The following is a 9,377-nucleotide window of genomic DNA, read 5'->3' as shown; positions in this document are numbered from 1 at the left end:
CGGGGGGCTGCTCACGGGCTCTTGGGGCCCTGGGGCCTGCGCTCTGTCTGCCCTAGGTGGCCGGTGCCCGGCGGGATCGGCCCTTGCCGGCCTGGGCCTGCTGGGGCCTGTTCCCCCTGACTGCGGGGGACTCTGGTTGGGCACCTCCTTCGCCACCTCCTGGGCAGATGCATGGCTGGCTCTGGAGTGGGGGGGTTGGGATCTGTACCTGGGGGTGACTGTCGGTTAACCGGGTCTCTGGGTTCTCCTGGCCTTCCTCTAGCTGTAGGCGGGCGGGGTCACATTGGCATGATCACTCTTCTCTAAACACGTTCCACTCTGAATGTTCTGCATGAATGTTCTGCATGTGTCACAGTCACTGAGTCATCCAGCAAGTTTATTCACTAACAGCAGGTACCTCTCTTTCTGTCTTTTTGACTTAACTTGCTAGTTTCTGGTCTTCATGATTGTCAACGGTTTTGTTCTCCACGAATCTAGAGTTGGCTTGTGTGGGTGTATATATTTATGTGTGTGGGTGGGTATGTGTGTGTACTTATGTGTATGTGTATGTGTATGTATGTATGTGTATGGATATGTATATATGTATGCATATGTGTGAGTGTATGTGTATGTGTGTGTATGTGTATGTGTATATGTATGTGTATGTATGTGAGTATGTATATGTGTATATATGTATATATATATATATATATATGTGTGTGTATGTATGTGTATATGTATGTATGTATATCTATCTTTATGTATGCATGTATGTGTACATGTGTGTGTATGCATGTGTATGTATGTGTATATGTATGTATGTATGTATATATGTATATATATAATGTATGTGCGAGTGTATATACATATATATGTAGGTGGGTATGTATGTGCATATACATGTATGCATTGATCTCTTTCTTTTGTTTTTTTTTTTTGTTTTTTTTATGTTCTCTTTTCTGTTCTCTTTCTGCCCCTTTCCTGTCCTTTCCGGTCGGGTCCAGTAGCATAAACTCTGTAATACAAGCTATTATCCAAAACAAATTGAAAAATAAAATAAGAATCAAGAAATACAAGGGGATCATTACATCTACAAAAGTTCCCCTTGGCAAAATAAATTTGCTCAGCAGAACACAGCATCCAGAACATCAGTCTGCTTGCTTAAATGCTGGACAAGACAAAAAAAAAAAGAAAAAAAAAAAAAAAAAAAAATATCAAGTTGTTTTCAATTTCCTTGCAAATTTGGCCTTGTGAAAATAACAGTCGGCTAAATGTGATCTCTTACTATTTGACTTTATGGGGGTTTTTTTTATGGTCTTGAATTGGTTTTTGCTTTTTGGTGCTGGGAAACATTCATTTCATTGTTCGACTTCTGACTTTCAAAAATGTTTTTTTAAAAATGCATTAGTTCAGCTTTGTGGACACATTTCAGTTTTGGCCTTGAAGTTGGACAGCAGTGCAAACAGGTATAAACACACAATGACATCAGAATGAAGGCACAGAGCTTGTAGGAAATACAAACACTTCCTGCAATGCTTTTCTTGATATTGGTGTTAATGAGAGAAGCCTCAAACTACTGATGATTTGTTAAAAACGGATGCTTTTCTTGTCCCATTCAGAATATTCTTCCCATATTTCAGAGATTTTAATATGCTCGTAAGGTAATAAAGACACAAGGAAAGTAATCCATTCCTCTTTGTTCGAGAAAGTCAGGAGGAAATGCAGTGGAGAATAGAGAGAAACTCTCAGTCACTGTGCTGCATGCAGGCTGGTGGGTGAACAGACTGAGCGGGACGCTCGGCTCTGCATGAATTCAGATATCTGAAGCGTTTGAAATGTGTTTGTTTGGGGAAAGTGATAAAGCAGCGTCAGATAAAGAATGAATTCCTGACCTTCCTCTTTCATTTTTAAATCTGTTTATGTGCCAAAGTTTGTGCAGTCCCCAAGTCAGATAAATACCAGTTCTTTCCACGTTCATGAACTTTAATCAGCTTTTATCGTAGAGAATTATTATTGAATTACAAAGTAACTGCAGAGGCGGAACGATTCAGGCTCTGGCACACGTCGTTTCCTCAACATATTTGTTTTACGGAGAGTGAAAGCCTCGTATCATGTCTCCCTCAGGAAAACAGTTGAATAAATGAAAACTGAAATTGTTTTTCATTTTGAAAACTTTTTTTTTTTTTTTGTGAATGACAATCTCTTGCACATACACATCATCCAGTATTTAGATTCACAACAAAATCCTTTTAAACCCAGCAGAACACACAATTAACTTGAGTATTTGGTCGATTGTTTTTTCTTGGCTATAAATGTAATACTGACGGAAAATCTGGTAAGATAAGATAAGAACTTTATTAATCCTGCAGGAAATTGTTGCGCCAGGGAGGCCATACAGTAAAACCAATAAAAGATATACAAAGAAAATAAGGATTTAAATAAGGATGAATATGAAGTATAAAGGATCAACCATGAAATATGGATACAATGTGCAGTTTAGCAGTAGATACGGTACAAATAAAAGATCTTAGTGTCTATTGTACTGGTACTGTCCAATGTGGAGAAACTTCCAGTGTTATTCTGTGGAGCACCTTGCTACTCTCTATGGTCTATGGCTAAAGGTGCTGCAATTGGAGACCAGTGTGGCACTCAGGGGGTGTGAAGTATTGTTCATGATACTGAACAGTTTCCTCTGTTCAGACACCTCTGCTAAGGATTGTTGTTCCATTCCCAGGACAGAGCCGGCTTACCCAAGCCTGTTGGCATCAGCTGTCTTCACCCTGCCGCCCCAGTACCCAACAGCAAAGATGACCCTTGAGACCACCGAGTGGTAAAACATCAGCAGCATTGTCCTGCAGACAAAGGTGACCTGTCCTTTCTTGTAGAGGGCATTGGTGTTGGGTGTCCAGTTCAGTTTATTGTCAATATGGACCCCTAGGTACCTGTAACAGTCCACAATGTCCACCTCAGTACCTTGGATGATGATCAGGTGGGGCTGGGCCTTCTTCTTCATGAAGTCCACCTGAAGCCGTCTTTTCTTTCCCACTGTTGAGCTGCAGGTGGTTCTGTCCACACCACTCCACAAAGCTGTCCACCACACCTCAGTATTCAGCTTCCTGGTCCTCACCGATGCAGCCCACAATGATGCAGTCATCCAAGAACTTCTGCAGATGGCAGGACAGAGTTGTACCTAAAGTCCGAGGTGTAACAGATGAGGTGAAAGAACCGTCCCTTGAGGAGTCCCTTTACTGCTAAAGATGGTGTCTGAGGTGGTACCCTGCAGCCTGACGTACGTTGGCCGACTTTGAGGTAGTCGCCAATCCAAGAGACCAGACAGTCATTCAGCTGCATGTCCAGAAGCTTCCTGCAGAGTAGAGCAGGTCTTATGGCGTTAAAGGCACTGGGCTCTGTGCAGCAGGTAGATGACGATGTAGAATCATTGATCAGATGAGGTTTATTCCTCTTTTAAATGGAGCCACATGTGCAAGGTGAATGTATGATAAGCAGCAGAGTTAAAGGGTTGTGCTAATCAAAACATTCTACGTCTCTGCGATCCTTCGATCCTTGGCTGGTTTGGTCAGTGGCCTTTCTGTGTGGAGTTTGCATGTTCTCCCCGTGTATGCGTGGGTTCTCTCCGGGTACTCCGGCTTCCTCCCACCTTCCAAAACACATGCATGTTAGGTTAATTGGTCACTCTAAATTGCCCCTAGGAGTGAGTGTGAGCATGAGTGGTTGTTCGTCTCTCTGTGTGGCCCTGCGATGGACTGGCGAGCTGTCCAGGGTGTACCCTGCCTGTCGCCCAAAGCCGGCTGGGATAGGCTCCAGCTTCCCCGCGACCCTGAATTGGAATAAGCGGTTCAGAAAATGAATGAAAAAAGGTCTTAGTAACATGAAGACCCAAACACAGTTGCAGTAAACTGGAAGCTCCCAACTCATGCTGGTCACCACTTTCATCACATACAGCTGAGAGATGGCATCTCAGTATTCGTCCCATCCCAAACTGCACACCCAAGCTGAGATCAGGACTACAGGTGGGTCATTCCTCTTTACTATTCTGGAGGAAGAGCAGTATTATCTTTGAGGACAGATTTTGATGCCAGATAGGTTATAAAATCTCCACATCTCTGCACTGAGATCGCCTTCAGTGATGACAAGCCTCGTTTTTCCAGTGAGGAAGATCACATCATCACACTACCTCAACCCAAACCCTGTGATCATACTGATGTTGGCATTACTTGCATCTACATGTCCAGGTTCCGGTGCATATGTTGCTGACACCAGTATAAAAGAGCTGGCCAGTAAAGTACAGCCGTGGCAATCAATATATGAATAAACATCATAAGCAAAGTTTTTCATGAGTAAAACCCACAAACTCAACTTTGCTTCTTACCTCACCAATACATCATCCTGACAAATGTGTCTCCATTTAAAAGGCTTCACAGCGAAGAAATAACCCAACAAACACACATTTCTTTACTTTTTCCCTAAGTTTACATCTACTAAAAACTGATAAGACAAAAACAATTAAAAACCTTAAATAATAATAATGATAAAGATCGTGGAATCAGGAAACAAAGAGGTAAGATCTAAACACAGGACTCAGACACACAGGCGGATGCTGGAGCCAGTTTAGATGGTTTGATAAAACAGAAAAGTGCAACATAGAAAAAGTTTTACTGAGGAAACTGAACACTGGAAGAAAATCAACAAAGAGAAACATAATGGGGCCCTGCGAAGAACTGGCGAGTGTCCAGGGTGTACCCTGCCTTTCGCCCAAAAGACTGCTGGGATAGGCGATCCGCGACCCTGAACTGGATTAAGCGCTTAGGATAATGAATGAATGAATGAAATACAATGAGGTGGCAAAGGACAAAACCCAGATACAAGCAGAGGGATTGGTCACCAGATGAGGAGCAGCTGTGACAATGACTGGAAGCAGGGAACAGGAAAAAAAGAGGGAGCTTTAAAGAAAAATATGGTTTCATTTCTCATAAAAGACAATACATTTTAATTTATTTTGATTTTGGTCAAATGTCTTTAAAAATAAAAAAAAAAGCTAAATTTGAGTATAAAACTGTCAATTTTCAGCTATTTCACCATGAATTTCTTCAAGGTTAATAAAGTGGAGACTGGCAATGAGCTGAATGGTTGTTAAACATGCAGACATTAAACATTAAAGTTAAAACAAATAATCACATGTAACAGTAAAGATACAAACTTGTTTTTGATACATTTTATAGGTATTTTATCTCTCTTTTTTTTTGTGTGTGACATTTCATTAGATTGTCTGCTAAACTTGAAATAAATCGAGAGATGGAGCTTCACGTACGTTCTCTTTATTCTGGAAAAAAAACTTGTACCCTTCTTTTTTTATAACTAAAAAACATGCCCTACTCACGTGACCACACCAACGTGATGACGCAAAACCTCTGCGCCATCTTACGACCACCACTAATAACTGGCTCAGTCTGATGGCTTGATCTGAACATTACAACATGTTTCATTGGTGCTCCAACTGTACTATAAGTTTTTTTTATTAATTAAACAATGTGACTGATCAGGGCCACCTTTCTACTTTTACTTTATACACCTTTGAAACCAACACAAGAAGTTCTAACAAACAAAGCAACTCTAGACCAGAGGTGTATAATCCAGGTAAAAGTCCTGTTCTGTGTTCTGAACGTTCCAAAAGCTCGATTCTTTTATCCTGAACAATGTTCCAAACAATTCAATCTCCCAAACGTTCCATTTCTGCCACTACTGTTTCTTAGTATTTGTAGGTTTTGGTGATGGCAAGATTGAAATGGCGTTCCAGTCTGAAACTACTGCGGAACCTGCGATGTGAAACAACGTTCCGTGATCCGAATGGAGGTATGTAGGTCACGTGACTGTCCCATATCACGTTCCATTACGTCATCAATCATTCTGGAATGCCATGGTTGTTCCACTCTGCGTTAGAATTAAAAATCTGCACCAGTCTTTTCAACATTGTGTCCAAAAATGGACAACCAAAATAAAGTAAGAATTGTTACCACATTCACAAAAATGTACATTTTCACCAAAAAAAATACTGATATTCATAATTACTTCTCGTGTCTTTCCTGATTGGCGGCTGATCCATCACTTGATGTGCGTTAAATATTTTAAATCTCTCTGAAAGTGCTGTTAATTTGCAAAGCCGTGCTTCATTTATCTCTAATGCACAAAGCGTTCTTTGAGAATTGTCTTGTATGCAACATTTGGCCTTTTGCAATGATACTACAACAATGAACATCCTGATGTCTCCATCAGTCCCAGCGCAACACAGAGCAGTGAATCAAGGCACTTGTTGACCAGACTGTAAAGGACTCACAACCCTTTTTGATCGTGGACGATGGCGGTTTGAGGAATTTGTAAAGAAACTTGACCCTAATTATGTCAACCCATCCAGAAATGCACTTAAAAGGATACTGAAGTCCAGATATGTGGAGTGTAAGGAAAAGCAAGGGAAGAGGTTAAAAAGGCCAAAGCTGTGTGCCCGACATCAGATATGTGGACCTCAGTTAACATGGATGCCTACCTGGCAGTGACGTGCCACTTTGTTGATAAAAGGAACAAACTTGCCACCGCTGTCCTAGAGGTGTTCAAATTCCCTTCGTCACACACAGCTGTGAATCTGAAGGAGGCCAAGAGTGTTCTTCTGCATTCATGGGGGATACACAACAAGGTCACATGTTTGATCACTGATAATGCACCTAACATGACTGCCTGTGCACAGATGTTACAAGTGGGACATGTGGCTTGTTTTGCGCACACACTGAATTTGGTTGATGAAAAAAAGCCAACAAATGTTTCAAACAATCTCACAAACTTTACATTTCTGCCATTTTTTCTTTTTTACTTTGTTCATGTTCCAAAGGTGTAAATTTAAACGCTCAGCAGATAATGGCAATGATCACCTCTTGTCTTCTTAGCAGGGCACAGGAGCTAAAAGAGGAAAGATGGCTGAATTACCTGCTTTAGAGCAAGTGGAGCAGACCATATAAACGAGGGGGGTGGCTGAGATAAATTAAAGATTAATGCAAAGTATGATAAAAGATAGTTGTTGAATAATGTATAGGCATGTATAGATGTGTAAATATTTATGCTTTGTTGTGTTTTATAGTTGGTGATATGTGTTATTTTCAGGAGTTTTGGTATTGTAGCCCCACCTCAATGAGCTGATCTCTCAAATCATTGGTAGACTGCTGAAACTCTATGGAATGTAATGATGGTCAGAGTAAGATGGTAAATAAAGCTGACTAACTGGACCATAAAGCAGTCTCACACCTCTCATTTATAATTTGTTTAACTGACAGTGACATTGCAAGTAAAAAGCAACCAGTTACCCTGGTTACACATACACAGCACAGTGGGATTATCTCCAAATTTCCCCTGCAAACCTTTTTCCTAAAAGTTCCTTTTTTAGCACCCTAAACAAGTGGATGAAAGGTGCAAAGACGAAAATTAACCATTTGCATGTGGACAAGTTGGGTTCTGATGGTTATTCTGTGTTTGGCAGCGTCTCACACCTCTGCAGATATGTTCTCAGGCATCCAGATTAGACTTTTTATTGGAGAAAACAAGCAAACTAACTAGTGAGCATGTCCATATGAATCACTAGCTGTCTGATGAAAACATGATGCCATCAGGTCGTGCTTTATAGCTTTTGGTGCCTAAACGCTGAGAAGATTCTGGCTTTGAGCCCATTCCACTACAGTCTTTCAAATTTTTTTATTTCGCCAATTGTCTTCCATTTTGGTCTGGATTGAAGTTGATTCTTTACAATGCCCCGTAGCGTACCAGTTTGGAAGCAGACTTTCTCCTCTGGTCAGTATTGAGGTTGCTTGTTTCCACATGGTCTATCTCCATCATGTCCATGTGGATCTGCAGGTCTTCATTGTTTGGTCCACGTTGGTTTTCTTTTTTTTAAACTAGTGTCCTTCAGTAACAACTTAATTTTGACCAATACCATCCCTCCTTTTAAAGATGCATTATGTAACCTTCTTACCTTAAAACTCTGTGTTAGATGATCAGGTTTATAGAGCTACTACAAGCCTGATAATCTAACCCAAATTAAATGCATGAAAAGGCATCAATACCTAAAGAGCAATTATAAACTTCAGTTGTTCTTGTGTTTACCGGAAAACCAGTGACTCAACCCCTGAAAACTGGTGCTGGAGTAGCGCCAACTGTTTGCTGAGGTAGAGGAAATAACCGCTTACGGATGAAAATGATGTGATTGCCATGTTTAAAATCTTATATCCTGCTTCATTTAAGAAATAGGCACAAAAAACATGCTGTATGATGGAATCAGCAGCAGTTTATACCTCTATACCTCATGAATGTGTTCATCTCGCTTTCACTGAGTGTAAATCAGCTAAGAGCGCCGACACAAAGCAATGCCATGGCAGACTTGTTGCTGACAAAAGTCTGGATGCTCCTTTTGTTTTCTGCTAAATTTCTTCCAGCAAAACATCTGAATCCTGATTGGTCTGACCATAAACCATGTGTCCTCTGTGTACTGGTCCATCCCAGATGCCTCCAGGTGCAGGGAGGTTAATATAAAGTTGCATCTGAGTATAACTGAGGAAGAGAAAGACTGAAATGATTGGCTGACAGTGTGAAGGATGCTCTCCAGCAGCTGAGTTCCAATGCCAGAGGAACAGAGAGATTATTAATAAATCATCTGTAATTAAAACCATGAATAATGGCTGAGCTTAAAGTGGTGTTCTGCTTTTCCTGCTGGAACATCTCAAACAGCTGTAGGAGAAAAGTCTATAAAGAGGTCTGAAAGTGACAAAAGAGCTATAATTAAAACCCTAAAGTCTATATATCTACTAGCTTGTGAATAAGCTCATTCTTTGTGGATAACTATAGAGTCCATGTGTGAGGCTATTTGATTAATGCCTCCCATTAACTATCCCTGGCATGGCTTGAAATTCTGCTCTCCCTCTTTTCAGGTCTATTTTTACCTTACAGTTTCTGAAGGTTTAGACAAAGCAGCATAAAACGATATTTTCCTCCTCAGTTGGATGCACAGAATCAGGTGGATTTTTACAAAGAAAGTTATTTTCCTCTATCAACACATGCATTATTTATAACCTCACAGATCAACACAGCCACTGACAGCCTTATCCACACAGAAAATGTGCACAGCAGTTTTACTTTGAATTGTGGATTTTGTAAAAGTGCATTTTTAAGCAGTTTTCTCAGGATTTCATATAGAAGATTTCCTTCATGTGGTACCTGCTACCGGACACAAAATGCTTCAGATGAAGGAAAGCCATAGATTAGACCGAATAGAAGCTAAATATACAGAATGTGTTTTACCAAAATATTAGAAAATGAGTCTTTTTTACATTAATATACAAAACGTT

Source organism: Telmatherina bonti (genome assembly GCF_933228915.1).
Source record: "Telmatherina bonti genome assembly, chromosome: 24".
NCBI lineage: Eukaryota > Metazoa > Chordata > Actinopteri > Atheriniformes > Telmatherinidae > Telmatherina > Telmatherina bonti.
This window is presented reverse-complemented; position numbering follows the sequence as displayed.